We start from the raw sequence: 16,204 nt of genomic DNA, 5'->3' as shown, positions 1-16,204 counted from the left end.
CTTAGTCACCTAGGTGCACTTAGCTACCAAATGACTTTTTCTCTTTGTTATTTTTCCTTTTTTCTTATTTACTTTTAATTTTATTACTCTTTATTTAGTTTCTTTTGTTTTATGCAAATACCTTTTAAGAAGCACTGACATAGGAACTATGACTCGTTTATTTTAATTGTGTTTTTGCCACTTATCATTGCCATTATTAAACAGTGCCTGGCACATGGTAGGTGCTTAATAAGTATTCTTGAACAAATGAATGAAGGAAGGAAATTACCATCACTCTGCAGACTTCAGCTTCCTCCAAAGAAAAATTAAGAGGTCTCTGCAAGTAATAGTAAGTGATGACTCTTCCTGGGCTGGATAGAAAACATTTATCATCACTTAACGGGAGGCACCAAGAAGAGAGAGGCCCCCAGGGTATGAGCAGGAATGCAACAATATGTGACCACATAAGGGGCAACCCAATCAAAAATCTAAAAGCAGACCTTTGACATCAGAGTCTCAGGGAAGTTCAAAGCAATCATCATTAAGGTTAACAACTGACTCTCAGGGGGCTGCAGAACTGTGATCAGGCCACAGGGCAGCTGAAGGCTGAATTAGCCGAGAAGCCAGATAAAACAGTCTGCCTTTAGAAGGGCACGTGTTAACACCCTCTCCCTTTTCCTAAACCCGCTTCATAAAAAACTAACCATGGGTAAAACTTGTGAAGCCGCAGTGTCTGACAGCCCTGCCTGGAGAAATCCCTCAAGGTCCTGCACCCTTTATCCAGACATAAACCCCCTCTGCCTGCTTGTCCACTGGCTATAGGGTTCCAGGTCCTGTGGTAACACATACACACAGCTGGGGGAACTTGATTCCACATGCAGTCATCCTGAAACAACTCGTTAGCAATGACATTGCTTGGCAAAACTAAAAGTCAAAGTCATGAGCGATGTCTTTAGTGGGTTCTTTACATTTTGAATCAGCTTGTTAGTAGGATAAAATTTTTATTATTCTATTTCTGAGAACCTAAGGAAACACAAGAGTTCACAATCTTCTCATCTGCTTGATATGTTTCCTGCAGTGGTCCTAATGCACCATCACCTGGAGGGCTTACTAAAGCTCAGGCTGCTGGTTCCCCCACCCAGAATTTCTAATTCAGTAGATTTAGGGGAGGACCCAAGAATCTGCAATTCTAACATGGGAAGCAGATGCTGCTTATTCAGGGTCTTCACTTCAACTCCAAAATTTCTGAGTCTGAGTCTGATGCTCATTTTGACTCTTCAGTCTGTTATGTTTGGGGGGCGGGGGGGGGGGGCGGGGGGCAGGAGGATGTTTTGTTTTCCTTTGTGCCTTTTGCCATGTCTTATAATTTTTTGTTGAAAGCTGGATGTAATGTATTGGATCATGAGAACTGAGGCCTTTACTGTGCGGTTTTAGGTTTAGCTGACTAGGAGTTAGACTATGCCTAATGTCTGCTATAGCTGGAAGTGTCAGAGGCTTCAATTTCTTCTAATGACCTTATTTTTACCTCCTGTTTTCTTTGAGTTTCCCTAGAACCTCCTCTTTAGATAGAGTCTATGTCTTTCACCTATTTCCATTGTAATTTACTGTTATTATATAGGAGCCCTTATTGACAGAGTGCTAAGGTACTGGGAAGAGAAGCATTCTATACCTTATAACTAAATCTCCATTTTTTCTAATGGTCCTGAGTCCTGGAGTTGTGAAATTCAGAAGTGTTTCTTAATGATTTTTCTACACCTATGTGAGGCAGAAAGGCTACAGGAGGGCCAGCTGTCTAACTGCCCTACTCCACGTTAGATGATGGTCTGGCAAAGTTGTTTCCCTGGAGAGTGAGCCTTTGCCATGGAGGACACTTTGGGCATCTGTCAAAATCGTTGCTCTTGCCCTACCCAAAGCACAAAGAGATCTTCCTCTGCTCTTCACTGTAAGAACTTGGTGGAGTTCCTACAGGTAAATGTCATGAAAGTGTGAGGGCTCCCGCAAGACTGGGTCCCCAGGAGTTTTTAATTTTCAAGCTTGGGCACAGTCAGTCTCCAGATATTTATCAAATACCGTGTAAGTGTTTCTGCCACGACTGGCTCCAGTGGTTGTGGTCCTGGTGAGCCGTGATTCTCTGCACTCAATTGTCTCTCCAGTGTTCTAAGCAGCAGTCTGCCCTGTCACCTCAATTCTCTGATGCTTCTAAGAAGAACTGCTGATTTCCAGTTTGTTCAGCTTTTTTCTGGTTGTGAGGAGAGGAGTGACAATGTTTAAGCTATGTTGGGGAGGAAATCAGAAGTCAGGACTTTGGGGGGTTATTTGAGAACCACTGGTTTAATGAGGAAATAATCACCTTCAATCAGTCAAAGAATCTGTGCAAGTTTTAGGATCTACCACATAGTAACTCCAAAACCCACATTAATTAAATAAATCTTTGTAGCATTTATTTGCCTCCAGCTAACGCCCTTCATATCAAAACAACAGAGTAGTTTCAGAGCAGGGACCTACCACCCATGACTGGGAGACAGTCTTATGACATAAACGATTGAGTCACATCCTCAGGTGTATCTACTGGGGTGCTTTTAGCTACAAGTATCAAAAAACTTACTCCAGTTGAGGTCTATCCCAATGGGGCTTTTTCTGAAGACCCACATCATTGGAAAACCTCATAGACTAAATATGTGGTTCACTGTACCCACAGACGTATGTGTTAGATCTGTGGGGAAGAACCATGAGGCAGAGCTGCTAAAACTATGAAAGACCTAATAGTCAATTATTTTATCCTGGGTATTGGCATATCCCAACAATCTGCACTATTCTAGGGTGTGATAGCTTAGGAGTGAACATGATTTGAACTTATTTGTGTTTAGAGAGTGTCTGAAGTTGAGAACCAGGCAGTTCCACCTACTCTGACCCTGAACACAGCCTTAAAGCACATTGCTTAAAGAAGCTGAATCCCAAAGATTACAGGTGGGGAATTTTTTTAAGCAGTTCCATATTCACATGGAGATTAAAGAAGCCCAACTAAGAGAATTATGGACTGACCTGACAATAGCGGATCAAGCAAAACTTATTTTCAAAAGGTCTATCTTGAAGATTATGACTCAAAGTTTGGAGGAACTAATATTACTGTGGAAGGAATCATAACATTTGAAATTCCTTAAAATAAAAATGTATGGACTTATAATTTTGCCTGTTATACATAATAAAAAATTTTTTAAACCCTTTACACTTAAAAAAAAGACTCACTACAACTGGCATGAACAATAAGAGTTGTTCCAACACTGAGCATTCCAACACAAGGGGAAGTCCAGGGGTCTGGCAGGCTTTAGAGTGGTGAACTCAAAGGCTCCCTTATGTCATCAAAGGTGCAGTTTCTTTCTAAACTTCATCCTGCTATCTGCATTGTTCATCTCATCCTCAGGTCAGTTTTCTTCATGTCCCCAAGAAGTTGTGAGCAGCAGTAAAGGCTGCATGCTCCCTGCCATGTCTACTGGAAGGAAGAAAGCACTTTTACCAAGCTATCAAAGAAATGCTTTTTCTTTTAGACTAATTGGGACAACTAAAGTCATATGCTTATCCCTAAACCAGGAACAGGTGCCAAAAGAAGCAACTGGTTGATTGGCTTAGGCCTCGGTTGCTGAACAATCATTTCCAAGAGGGAGGAGACACATATTTGGTTTTAACTAATCAGGAACTAACCAAGAACTCAGTCAATTGTGTAAAACACAAATGGAAGAAAAGTGTAGTGGATTTGGTGGGGATAAACCTACAATATTCCATAAAGCAGGCAAAATCTGAAAGGACCTTTAGAGCACAAAACTTTTTAACATAATTTTGACACGTGCTAACACGAGTCTAAATTTGAGAGTATTCAGCAAGAATTCCAATGACTCACCTCCAAAGCTGCTGGTATTAAATACACAAAGTGCCTTGGACATGACATCTTTAACAATCACTGAGGATACTCCTTTAAAGACATTCTTACATGAAATGAAATTCCTTCTCCCTCCAAAATATTCAACTTACTGACTTCACAACTATTTAGCAGGACAAAAAGTAGATAAACTTGAGCATTTCTTTCCTCTTGGACTCCTTCAGAAAGTTGCACGGCATCGTTTTCCTTTTGTAGTTCAGCAATTTTGTTAGTGGTCTTCTTCTTCTTTTTTTTTCCTAAGCTGATCATTATGGATAAACATAAAATCTCTAAGTAGATTTTCCTAGTCAGTTAACCATATTCTTGGGGGAAAACATAAGGTAGAATCATTATTAAAAAGCATTCTCAGTAATACACACATCTTTATTATGTCAGTCTTTTGCCAAAAAAAAATAAGATTGATAGTAAAATCCACTTAATTTTTTTCCTTCACAGAATCAAGCCATCTGCCTCAAAACACACCACCAGCCTCTGTTAGATGAATTCACACATTTTAAAGCCCCGGAGTAACCATTTGAATGGAAATTGGACACTTCTTGTCATTTAGGAAGCTTTTTTAAACTGGAAAGGCTTCTCGTTTGTTCAATTAAATGTGTGTGTATGCAATACACTTTATGAAATTTATCCCAAAACAGCAAGGGCTGAAATAATATTTGAAACAGATGGCACAGCTGCTATATTGAGAGAGCTACCCGTGGACATAGATGGAGACACTGAGGGAACCCTGAAGTACAAGTCAAAATATTGTGCAATCAAGACTCTGAACCACAGCTATTAGGGATGGGAACTCTTTGTCAGATCCACCCCTTCCCTAACAGAGGTGCGTGGAAAGTGCTGAGATTCAGTCAAGTGGAACTTATTACACTTCTCTGGATGAATTCTTCTCTTCTCAGTTGAGCTTTAAAATTTGAAAATGCTGGATCTGCTGCCTCAGAATTTTCTCTCTCTTGAACACCATTTAAAAACAGAGCTACACGCTGAAAATCTCATTCCCAAAGGAATGTCACATAGTGGTGTGTGCATGGCAGAGGAGGCAAAACAGAGTGTTTCGAGCTGGAGGAGCAGGTCGGGGAGGGACCACAGAGACAGTTCTCTGTGGCTCCAGTTTTGATAAGAGAGGAAACAAAATTCAAAGAAGGTTAAAAGGCATCACCTCCATCCCACCAAACTACTCTCTTCAGACTCATTCCTGGACAACTTCCACCCACATACGGCTTAATACAAGGAAAAGAAAAATGGGATGCTTTTGAATTTTATTTTACTTTGTTTCATTTCATTTTGATTAAGCCTGTCACATCTAAAAGAAGGTATAATTTTTAATAAGGCAGATTTAGATGGCAAAGTAGAGCAAATATCAATTTTTTTCTTAAAATTGCTTTAAGGTAAAAAATATTTCACAAAAATGGAAGTATAGATGCTTTAATTTCTATCAACAATTTGTGTGTTAACGGGGATATTTTGGCTAAATTTTTTCATTTTACATTAATCACATAGACACAATGTGCAGCTTATTTTAAAATACTAACACAATTCTACATTTTAATCTAATCAAGGAAGCAATAAGCTCTGATGCAAAATTCTTGAATTCAGAATTCTTGAGTAGATGAAATACGTCTGAGCAAAGACACATACACACACACATAAAGCAGAAACAGCGACCAGGAGGAAAATATTTCAGCATTCATACCAACAATTCTTTTTAAATGCAGCAGTGTCTGGGGTTTGAAAGTTCACACATTTCCCTCTCACTTGTGGTTTTATAGACCTGAATGTTGAAAGCAGATGCCTGTAGTTTATTTCAGGGAGATCCCTGAGCTACTGAAAATGACAAATCTCAGCAATCACATTCAGGCTCCCATATTCTTCTTTGTTGAAAAGAAAAACATTTAATAAGAAAAGTAGCAAATAACTAAAGTTTATCCATCAACTTCTCTGCAGCAAGAGCTAATGAAACAGAAATGAGACTACCATGTCCATCTTCAGAAGAACTTTTCCCTAAAAGACTGTTCCTGTATTGCAGTGGGGTCCTCCTGGAGAGAGCAAATTGATTTCCTAAAACATCCTTGGCTATTCCAGGGACAGAATAAAGTTACAGTCTGACATGTCAACCTTCTACCATCTTTCCAAGACCAATCTATACAACTGGAGCAAAGGAAGAATTAGGGCAACTTGAGGTCACCCCCGCAGGAAGTTTACTTAGGCCTGAACTACCCCCAACAGTTGGTTCCTTTCCCACTTTTGCCTCACCAATTATTTCACTGTGGCCCTTGTGAGTACATGGTTGTAGCCCAGTCTTTGTTTCCCTGCAAACAGAGCAGTAGTTCCTACAAAGCATAACTGCACATGACTAGCTGGCGCTGACACTGGGGCGGGGAGGGGGTGGATCTCAGAATAAGGCTCTCCTGCTCTATCTTTTGCATTCAGGGGAAACAAAGAAAGTTCCTATTGCCCTGAGACGTTTCAGCCTCCGTGTTTCCACGACATAATCTTTTTGACAAGTTTCTGTAAAGAACTTTAAAATCAGAAAAGCTCGAACACATTGATCTTAAAATTTCTTTTAAGTTACTGACATTTCCTTTCTCACATAATAAGTAGTGAAAGCCAGTCAACAGCTCAAAAGTGTTTCTTCCTCTTTGATGTGGTCTTGTGTTAAAAAAAAAAACAACAACAAAAAACTCACTGAAATTCATTTCTATAAAGTTCTACATTAGGATGTGTGAGTCATCCACACAAACATACACATTCATTCATATACCCATGAACCAGGGAAGAGAGAGAAAAGGAGAATTTGACTTGGAAAAACTCAGCACAGCAAACCTATCCCTCAATCATTTTTAGCATTTCTGTCTTCCATTGGTGGAGTAAGGTCTTCCCAACGGCACCACGGAGAGCTAATCCACCCCATGTTCATTCCTGGGAGTTCTAACCTGATGGGCAGGGAACTCACCCCAAGGTAAGAGAACATTCAGGTGCTCCGTACCGTGTGGTGTTGTCTGTAACTACGTGCGGCAAGAGATGGTCTGGGGTGCTGAATTACACAGGCATTGCTCAAGGAAATGCACAGACCATCATGTAAAATTAAAGTTGTGTTTCTTTTTCTTCTCTACTATATATTTGTAAGTCATCTGGTTCTATTTCTTAAAAGCATGTCCAGACTTCCATACACCACTGAAGACCTTCTCCCACTTCTCCACAGACCCTTCACACAGCAACCTCCAGCCTGAACCATCACTGGAAGATTGTAACAGGGGTGTTTTTCTATGGCGTATTATACCTCAATACAAATCAAAACACAGCAACCCCATATAACACACCAATAAATGAACCAAGTCAGACCACAACTAACCAGGGCTTCTGTTTCTGAGGAAAACTGTGAGTTTGCTCAATGACTTCTTTTCAGTTTCCATTTCCTAATATAAAAACATGTGCCCACCTCAGAGCTAAACCTGAGCCCTCCTGCCCAGAGTTTCCATCTCCCAGGTCTTACTACACTATGAACACCACCATCTCAAATAGAGCTCTCACCCATTTGTTCCCCTGTTCCTCAGTCTATAATTTCCATGTCACAGGTTAGCATATGCAATTTAATGACTCAGATTTATTTGATTCTGATACTCGGTTTTATGTTATGATTTCAAACCAACGTAAGTTACCAGGGCCAAGTTATTTCATCCTAATTTCATATATGTTTTAAATATCTTACAAAGTATGAAATCACTCCACTTTCTCCAGCTTAAACAAAAAATCTCCCCTCTCACCTCACGCTCAGACACACAGTCCTGTAGTAAAGGGTCAACTTTGAGTGTGCTTATGAAGGGAAATCTAAAGCTAACCAAAAATAAAGAAAATTCTATGATTAAAAAATTCATTTCAAATCATTCAATTCACAAACAGTACATTAAACAATTTCTTAAAAACAAACATCATTCCATCTTTCCAATCAATGCCATTCAATCAAATGCATCATTGTATATACAAAGGATTGTTTTCCTCTATACATCTTGGGTGTCTTTGGCTTTTAAAACAGAAGACAATTTCTTGGCAGCAAACGGATAAAGTTCCATATGGCTTCTGTCTATTTTTTTTATTTCTGTTTCAATTAGGATCCCTTCCCATAATAAAAACATGATGAGACTGACAGTTTCCTGCACTCATAGCTAGTATCTTAAGGAAAATTGCTCTTGGTTTTCTATCACTAGGCAGGATAACTCAGGCATAAACTGTTGATCAAAGCTGAACTAAAATTTTAACCACCCTCTTAGGCAATTGTTTTTCTCTGGAGTTTAACTTTAGGAAGTTCTAATATATAAAAGCAATGCAGTATAAATGTCTCCATACCTTAGAAAATAAAACAACTTATTTCCTATTACAGTTTATTAAAAAATGTTTTCAAAGGGCATGGAAGATAAATGGGAGTTATTGAAAGGCAGAGAGTAGCTTCAAAGAGACAACATCAGTCTTGAGAATGTGAAGGAAAAAATATCACTTAAAACTTCATTTTCGAAAAAACTAGAATTCCAATTTATCTCAAGATGAGAAATTTGAATTTGCTTCAAAGACACAAAATTATTTCTATTACCATTTCCACGTTGCTCTCCATCAGCTCTTTCTTGTAATGAGTCTGATTGTTAGCAGGCTGTCTTCCTCCTCATCACTCAATCATAGATACACTCCAGCCAAAACCTACCAGTCTTTGTGATGTGCTTCAGACTTTTGATTTTAAGACCATGTAACTCTCTCTTTCTCTAAATCTCTTTAACTTTGACTTCAGAAACAGTGATATGTTTTTTTAATTGAGGTAATTTTAGTTTATAACATATCGTATCTTCTTTATCGATTCATCCACTGATAGGCACTTAGGTTGTTTCCATACCTTGACTATTGTAAACAATGCTGCAATAAACTTCTGGGTACATATATCTCTTCAAATTAGTGTTTTTATATACTTTCAATAAATACCCAGAAGTGAAATAGCTGGCTTATGTGACAGTTCTATTTTTAATTTGGGGGGGGGGGGGAATCTCCATACTGTTTTCTATAGTGGCTGTACCAATTTACATTTGCACCAACAGTATATGAGGATTTCCGTGTTTTCACATCCTCTCCAACACCTGTTATTTCTTGCCTTTTTTTTATAATAGTCATTCTAACAGGCATAAGGTGATATCTTAGTATGGTTTTGATTTGGATTTTCATAATAATTAGTGATCTTGAACATCTTTTTTATTGAAGTATAATTAGTTTACAATGTATTAATTTCTGGTGTACAGCACAGTGTTTCAGTTTTATATATATATATGTACTTGTGTGTGTGTGTGTATTCCTTTTCAGAAGAGACAAATGAACTTATTTACAAAACAGAAACAGACTCACAAACATAGAAAACAAACTTGTAGTTACCAGAGGGGAAGGAGGGGGTGGAAGGATAAATTGGGAGCTCAGGATTTGCAGATACTAACTACTGTATATAAAACAGATAAACAGCAAGTTCTTACTATATGGCACAGGGAACTATATTCAATACCTTGTGATGTCAAACATCTTTTCATGTGCCTGTTGGCCATTTGTATGTCTTCCTTGGAAAAAGGCCTATTCAGATCCCCTGCCCATTTTTTTTAAATCATTTGTTTTATTGCTGTTGAGTCATATGAGCTATTTATATATTTATACATATATATTAATCTCTATCAGATATATGATTTGCAAATATCTTCTCCCATTAAGTAGGCTGTCTTTTCATTTTGTTGATGGTTTCCTTTGCTGTACAGAAGCCTTTCAGTTTGATGCAGTCCCATTTGTTTATTTTCACTTTTGTTTCCCTTGCTTGAGGAGACACACTGGAAAGATATCGCTAAGGAGTCAAAGAGTGTATTGCCTATGTTTTCTTCTGGGAGTTTTACGGCTTCAGGTCTTACATTCAAGTTTTTAACCAATTTTGAGTTGACTTTTGTGTATGGTATGAGAGAGTGGTCTAGTTTCACTCTTTTGCACGTGGCTGCCCAATTTTCCCAATACTATCTATTGAAGAAACTATCCTTTCTCTATTGTACGTCTTTTGCTCCTTTTTTTGTAAATTATGTGCCCCCATATGTATGGGTTTATTTCTAGGCTCTCAACTGTGTTCCATTGATCTCAGTGTCTATTTTTTCCAGTACTATGTTGTACTGATTGCTACAGCTTTACAGTAAAATATGAAATCAGGAGGTGTAATACCTTTAGTTCTTTTCTTAGGATTCTTTCAGCTATTCAGGATCTTCTGTGGTTCCATATACATTTTAGGGTTTTTTTGTTCTATTTCTGTGAAAAATGTCATTGAGATTTTAATAGGGATTGCATTGAATCTGTAGATTGTTTTAGATAATATGAACATTTTTAACAGTGTTAATTCTTCCAATCTATGAGCAAGGACTCTTACCATTTTGTTGTGCCTTCTTCAATTCCTTTCAACAATGTAAGTTTTTGGTGTACAAGTCTTTCACCTCCTTGGTTAAATTCATTCCGAGGTATTTTATCCTTTTTGATGTGATTTTAGATGCAATTGTTTTCTTGACTTCTCTTTCTGATAGTTTATTACTAGTGTATATAAATGCAACAGATTTCTGTATATTAACCTCATATACTACAACTTTACTGAATTCATTTATTACATCTCATAGTTGTTTTTTTTTTTTTGGTGGAATCTTTAGGGTTTTCCATATATGCATCATATCATGTGTAAATAGTGACAGTTTTACTTCTTCCCTTCCAATTTGGATGTCTTTTATTTCCTTTTCTTTTATGAGTGCTGTGGCTAGGACTTCCAATACTATGCTGAATAAAAGTAGAGATAATGGGCATTCTTGTCTTGTTCCTCATCTAAAGGAAAAGCTTTCAGTTTTTCACCATTGAGTATGATGTTAGCTGTGGGCTTATCATATACGGCCTTTTGATGTTAAGGTACATTTGTTCTATATCCATTTTATTGAGTTTTTATCATAAATTGGTATTAAATCTTATCTAATACTTTTTCTGCATCTATTGAGATGATTATGTGATCTTTATTTTTCATTCTGTTAATGTAGTGTATCCTGTTACTTGATTTGTAGATGTTGAACCCTTCTTGGATTAGATCCCACTTGATCATGGCGTGTGATCCTCTTATTGTATTATTGTATTTGGTTTGCTAATATTTCGCCGAGATTTTTTCATCTATGTTCATCAGAGATAATGGCATATAATTTTATTTTTTGTGTTGTTTTGTCTGACTTTTATTTCAGGGTAAATGCTGGCCTCGTAAAATATGTTAGGGAGCATTCTCTTCTCTTCAGTTGCTGCTGAGAAATCTGCTGATAGCTTAATGGGGGTTCCTTTGTAGGTTATTTCCCTTTTTTCCTTGTTACCTTTAAAATTCTTTCTTTGTCATTGACTTCTGACAATTATAATATAATATGTCTTGGAGAAAGTCTTTTTGTGCTGAGGTAATTAGGTAGTGTCTTAGCTTCACGAACTTGTATATCCAGTTCTTTCCCTGAGTTGAGGGAGTTCTTGGCTGTTATTTAAATGAACTCTCTGCTCCCTTCTCCCTCTTCTCCTTCTGGGATACCAATCATTCTTCCATTGCCCTTCCTAATGAAGTCAGAGAATTCTCACAGAATTAGATCTAGTTCTCTCTCCTCTTCTACCTGTGTTATTTCTGTTTCTATCTTCAGACTTACTAATTCTCTCTCCTATATGGTCTTCTCTATTTCCAGTGCTTTCTAATATGTTCTTCATCTCATTTATTGAGTTCTTCAGCTCTAGAATTTCTGTTTGGTTCTCTTTTTGGAGTTTCAATCTTTTTGGTAAAATATTTCTTCTGTTCATTAATTTTATCCCTAAGCTCATTGAATTTTTTTGCCTTTCTAAGTTTTCCTGTAGCTCACTGAGTTTCTTCATGACAGCTATTTTGAATTCTCTATCAACTTGATCACAACAGTTCATGACTTTAAAATTGGTTTGTTTATGGAATTCTGTCATTTTCTTTTTGTGATACCATATAACTATGTTTTTCAGCATACTTGATGGTGTTTCTCTCCTGGTACATTTGAAGTAACAAACCCATTTCTTCTTTAGGTCAAGTTTTTTTTACTTGATTCAACATTAGTAATTAGAGGTCTTTCTTTACTTTTTCAGCAGGTGGCACTATAGCACAAAATTTCGGTTTCTCTTATCTGAGCTGCCTCCAGTTACATTTGAGATCAGCATTTTCCATTCTCCACCATCTCTCCCAGAGATGCTGCCGTGCTTTCTTGCTGTCATTGCTCTGCTTTTGCCTCCCGGAGTAGTGGCGCCTTGCTGCTGCCAGTGGCACAGCCATTGCCAGCACTGCTGCCTGGGGCACTGGAATGGTGGGTGCTTTCACCACGTCTGGGGTTGCACCCTGCCCCCACAGGGGAAAGCGGGGAGACCAGGGTCTGCAGTGCCTCTGCTACCCCTAGGGTTGTCAGGTTCACCGGCGCTGCCACTGCAGGCTGGAAGGCCAGAGCCACAGGTGCTTCCCCCACAGCCAAAGGGACAGGGACACAGGCCCTGCTGCTGCTGCTGCCCACTCCCCGTGGCTGTGGGCCCTGCTGTGACTAGAAGGCCGGAGTTGCTGACACAGCCTCCTCTCCTGCTACTGGGTTCTCTGGGCCTGCAGGCTCAGCTGCTGTGGCTAGGGAGCCAGGATCACAGGTCCCACCTCCACTGTCCCCTCAGTTTTGCCTCCTCTATGTGGTCCAGTCCCCCCTCTCTAGAGACACTGGTATGTGGGATTCTCCAGCATCCTGGTGTGTTGGGCAAAGGAGACTTTGGTGAGTTATGGACATTTTACTGATTGTAGATTGAAGGGGAGGGACAAAGGGAACAGCTCACACTGCCACAACACTGAGGTCCAACCTGACATTTCTTGAAATCTTATAGCCATTGTCCTCTTCCAGATCCTAACCACCTTATTCTCAGATAATATAAATTATTATTATTAACTCTATCGTAAATGTATTAATCATAATAATAACCTCACCTGCCCAAAATCACTTAATACAAAAATAGAATAATCACAAAAAACATCATATTGATAAGGTCAAACTGAGTTCCATCTCAATTGTATTCAGTTATACCTCAAGTCAAGTGGACCCTAAGTCTGAATTGTGTGTCCCAGAATTGCCTTATGTGCTTACATGTCACCTACAAATTATTAACCTATGTTAAATAAAGACATAGGTTTAAGTATCTACTTCCGGTCTAATGTGCAGATTTTAATATGGTGTTTTATTCCAAATAGACAGTCTATTATTATTGACTATTTTTGGACATGAAATTCTGAGAAGAAAACAAATTCATTATTACCTTATTTAAAATGATGGTAACTGATAATGAAGCATAAAGAATCCACATCTTCCACTGAAAAGATTTTCTAGAGTAGTTAGAAGAAGCAAGTGCTAGTTTGAAGGGTGCTATTTAACTTTCCAGTGCTATTACACAATCTTCACGGTAGATAACACTGGAAGAGATAACATTAGTGTCAAGCCATGGAAGGAGGGAATATCTGTAACACCGAATGAAAAGATGTTTAAATCTAATTGTCTTTCTCTTTCACAGGGTCCATCACAACATAGAGGCAAACAGAGCAGCATTTTTATTTATGAGGCTTTCATCTCCTGTCAGCAGGAAGAGTCTGGAAAGCTCTCAGATCGAGATGCTAATCTAATTCCAAAGAAGCTGATGCATTTTATCAAAGTTCTATGAGAAGGATGGCTTATGAATGTGGCCAGATGGAGAGTGCATAACTTTGCAGGGAAGAAATTCACATGAGAATTACAATGAGAGGAGGGGAGGAACCCCTGCAAAGCTCTAATTTCCAACAGCTCCTAGCATAAATTTAACCAAATTAAAAGCTTTTCACATGGGTGCAACTTAGAAAGCCATTACTACAAAGAAATGTATTAGAGGAAAAGCTATTTGAATGCGTTGAAGTATTCCCAGAGCATACCAACATGGGTGCAGATCATTTTTTCTATATTCACAAAGACTGCACTTTCATTACTGTTTATCGCTATAGACTCAGAGGGGAAAAACAGTATTTGGGTTTTCCCTCTCTCGATTAACTTGGAGAGACTTTGTGATGATTGAAAGGCAGAACGTATACTTGGGATATGCAGCTCCAGTTGGGGACTTTTAATTCTAGTGGCAAAATGGCACTGAATGAGATAGCCCACTAGAGAATAGATTTGTCAAATCCCCATATCCCAGGCCAATGCCAAGGGCAGTGGATCCAAGAGTAAGAACACTGCCTTCTGGTTGCTAAAAGTTGGCCAGGAGGACACCCTCAGTGAGTCAACTAGACTTCTTACCAATAGAAGGAAAGGAAGATTTGTCAAAGCTAACAAACAAAGCAGCCTGCCCATGACTTTCTCTTTGTTCTTCTTTCCTTCTCTATGTATTTTCTCAAACTCACTCTTCTCACATATTTTCATCTCTAAAATTAGCCACCTGTATGCCTACCAGCAAATTTTACCACAGAATCATTATCTTCACCAGGCCACACTGCCACTTCCAAATGTCTGCTATTCAGTTCCACTTAAAATAGGCATTTAGAGCCTCAAATTCAGCATGTTCTAAAACCAAACCCTGGCCATCTGAGCCCGTTCCTCCTTAATTTTCATTTTCTGTTAATAAATCACATTCTCCCAGGCACCCAGGCTGAAACATTCCAGCCATCTTTATCCTCTGTTTATTCCTCTCATCCTAACCCAGTCAATCACTTGTCACAAAACCTGTCACCTTTATGTTTCCCACCTAGAATAACACCCTAAAAATAAAGCTGAAGGCTGTTCCTTATGAGAAGCGGCAAACAAAGGAGTCTGTGGAACAATTGGAGAGGGAAACGCTCCACAGAAATTAGGAGATGAAAAAAGAAAGAGCAGGAGACAGATGGTAAGGAGGAAGGCATAGAGAACAAAAGTAAACTCAAAGAGGTTACTTCTAGTCCTTCTGGAGAAATTGGCAAGTTTTCAAGGTCCTTGAAGTCCAAGTTGGCCACAGCTGAGGCAAGCAGCCTCTAACGATACAGGCAATGGATCTCTTAAGGATGGCAGTAGGACCATCTTAGAGATCACAGTAGAGTATTGGGGACGATTAAAACCAAACCAAGGAAGGTGGAAAATTTCAGACACTCTCCTCCCGTTCAACCAAGAAAAGCAGGCAGGCTTGGAAGATCAAAACTATTAGAGCATGGGGGAGAGGGGTTTACCAGCTTCATTTGCCAACTGCTGAAGTAATGTGTTTCAAGTTAGTTAAATCACTTGTAATCATAATTTTATGTTTAGCATATTGGTCTTGCATTTCACATATGCCCAACGGTCCACAAGATAGGGAACTTAACCACAGAGTAATATTCCTTGAAAGAAATACCACAGAAGATGTGTGCAAAAATTTACTGACGTCTGTGGTGTACTTTCCTTAGACAGATGTCACTACCTCATCTAGACAGACTCACTGGCGTCCTAACTATTCTCCTGCCAGCTATTCTTTGTCCTCTTTCTTCCCCAGCCAATTGTCCTTTTTTCCTGGACCAAAGCTTTACCTTTTTCTTTAAAGCAACAAATTTTTAATATATTCACATATTATTTTAATATATGTTAAATAAAAATAATAGACTTTGCCTATTATTCAAAACTTTTTATAATCTGGTTCCAACCTAAGCTTCTCTATATCACTGCATTCGGAACATTTTATAAATTTGTGATTCAATAAAAATATTCAATAGTGAAAATAAATACTTTAGCAACATTAATCAAATCAACCATATCAAAATACTGACCTATCCACCTCTTTCCCAACGCAGTATACATATTCTCACACTTGCTTGCCTTCATTAACCCCATTTCCTCGGCACAGAATTTGTCTTCCTCACCTCTGTTTCTTGAAATTGTTTTTACTTCAAAAACACAGATCATATAAATGCCCCCCTCCCTCTTGAAGTTCTTCTTGTCCCTCTTTTGATCTCAACTCTTAGAAGGCTTTGGTCATGTCTCTATAGAACTTCCCATATTTTGCCTCAAACTGTCTAAATTGAATTAGCAAAATATGAGAAGTGCCATACTTTGTGCCACAATTCCCACAGATATAAAAACTTATATTCCTGTAGGTATAGTTTTCTACTGCTGCCATAACAAATTATTATTAATGTAGTGGCTCAAAATAACAAAAACTTATTATCCAATAGTTCTACAGACCAGAAACCTAACATGGGTCTCACTGGGCTAAAATCGAATAAGCAGGATGTCATTTCTT

General features: G+C 38.5%; 1 protein-coding gene and 1 non-coding gene across 6 annotated transcripts in view; one reads left to right on the top strand and one right to left on the bottom strand.

Annotated features, from left to right (window-relative positions):
• The window catches only part of ZPLD1 (zona pellucida like domain containing 1), a 314,927-nt gene that overhangs the window by 151,586 nt on the left and 147,137 nt on the right, over positions 1-16,204 (bottom strand). The window lies entirely within an intron of this gene.
• On the top strand, positions 2,589-2,718 carry LOC116666642. The gene has a single exon (XR_004323574.1). It is a non-coding gene; the product is annotated as a small nucleolar RNA SNORA18 (small nucleolar RNA).

Source organism: Camelus ferus, chromosome 1 (assembly GCF_009834535.1).
Source record: "Camelus ferus isolate YT-003-E chromosome 1, BCGSAC_Cfer_1.0, whole genome shotgun sequence".
Taxonomy (NCBI): Eukaryota; Metazoa; Chordata; class Mammalia; order Artiodactyla; family Camelidae; genus Camelus; species Camelus ferus.
Note: the sequence above shows the minus strand (reverse complement) of the source record. Positions and strands in the feature narration are given on the sequence as shown.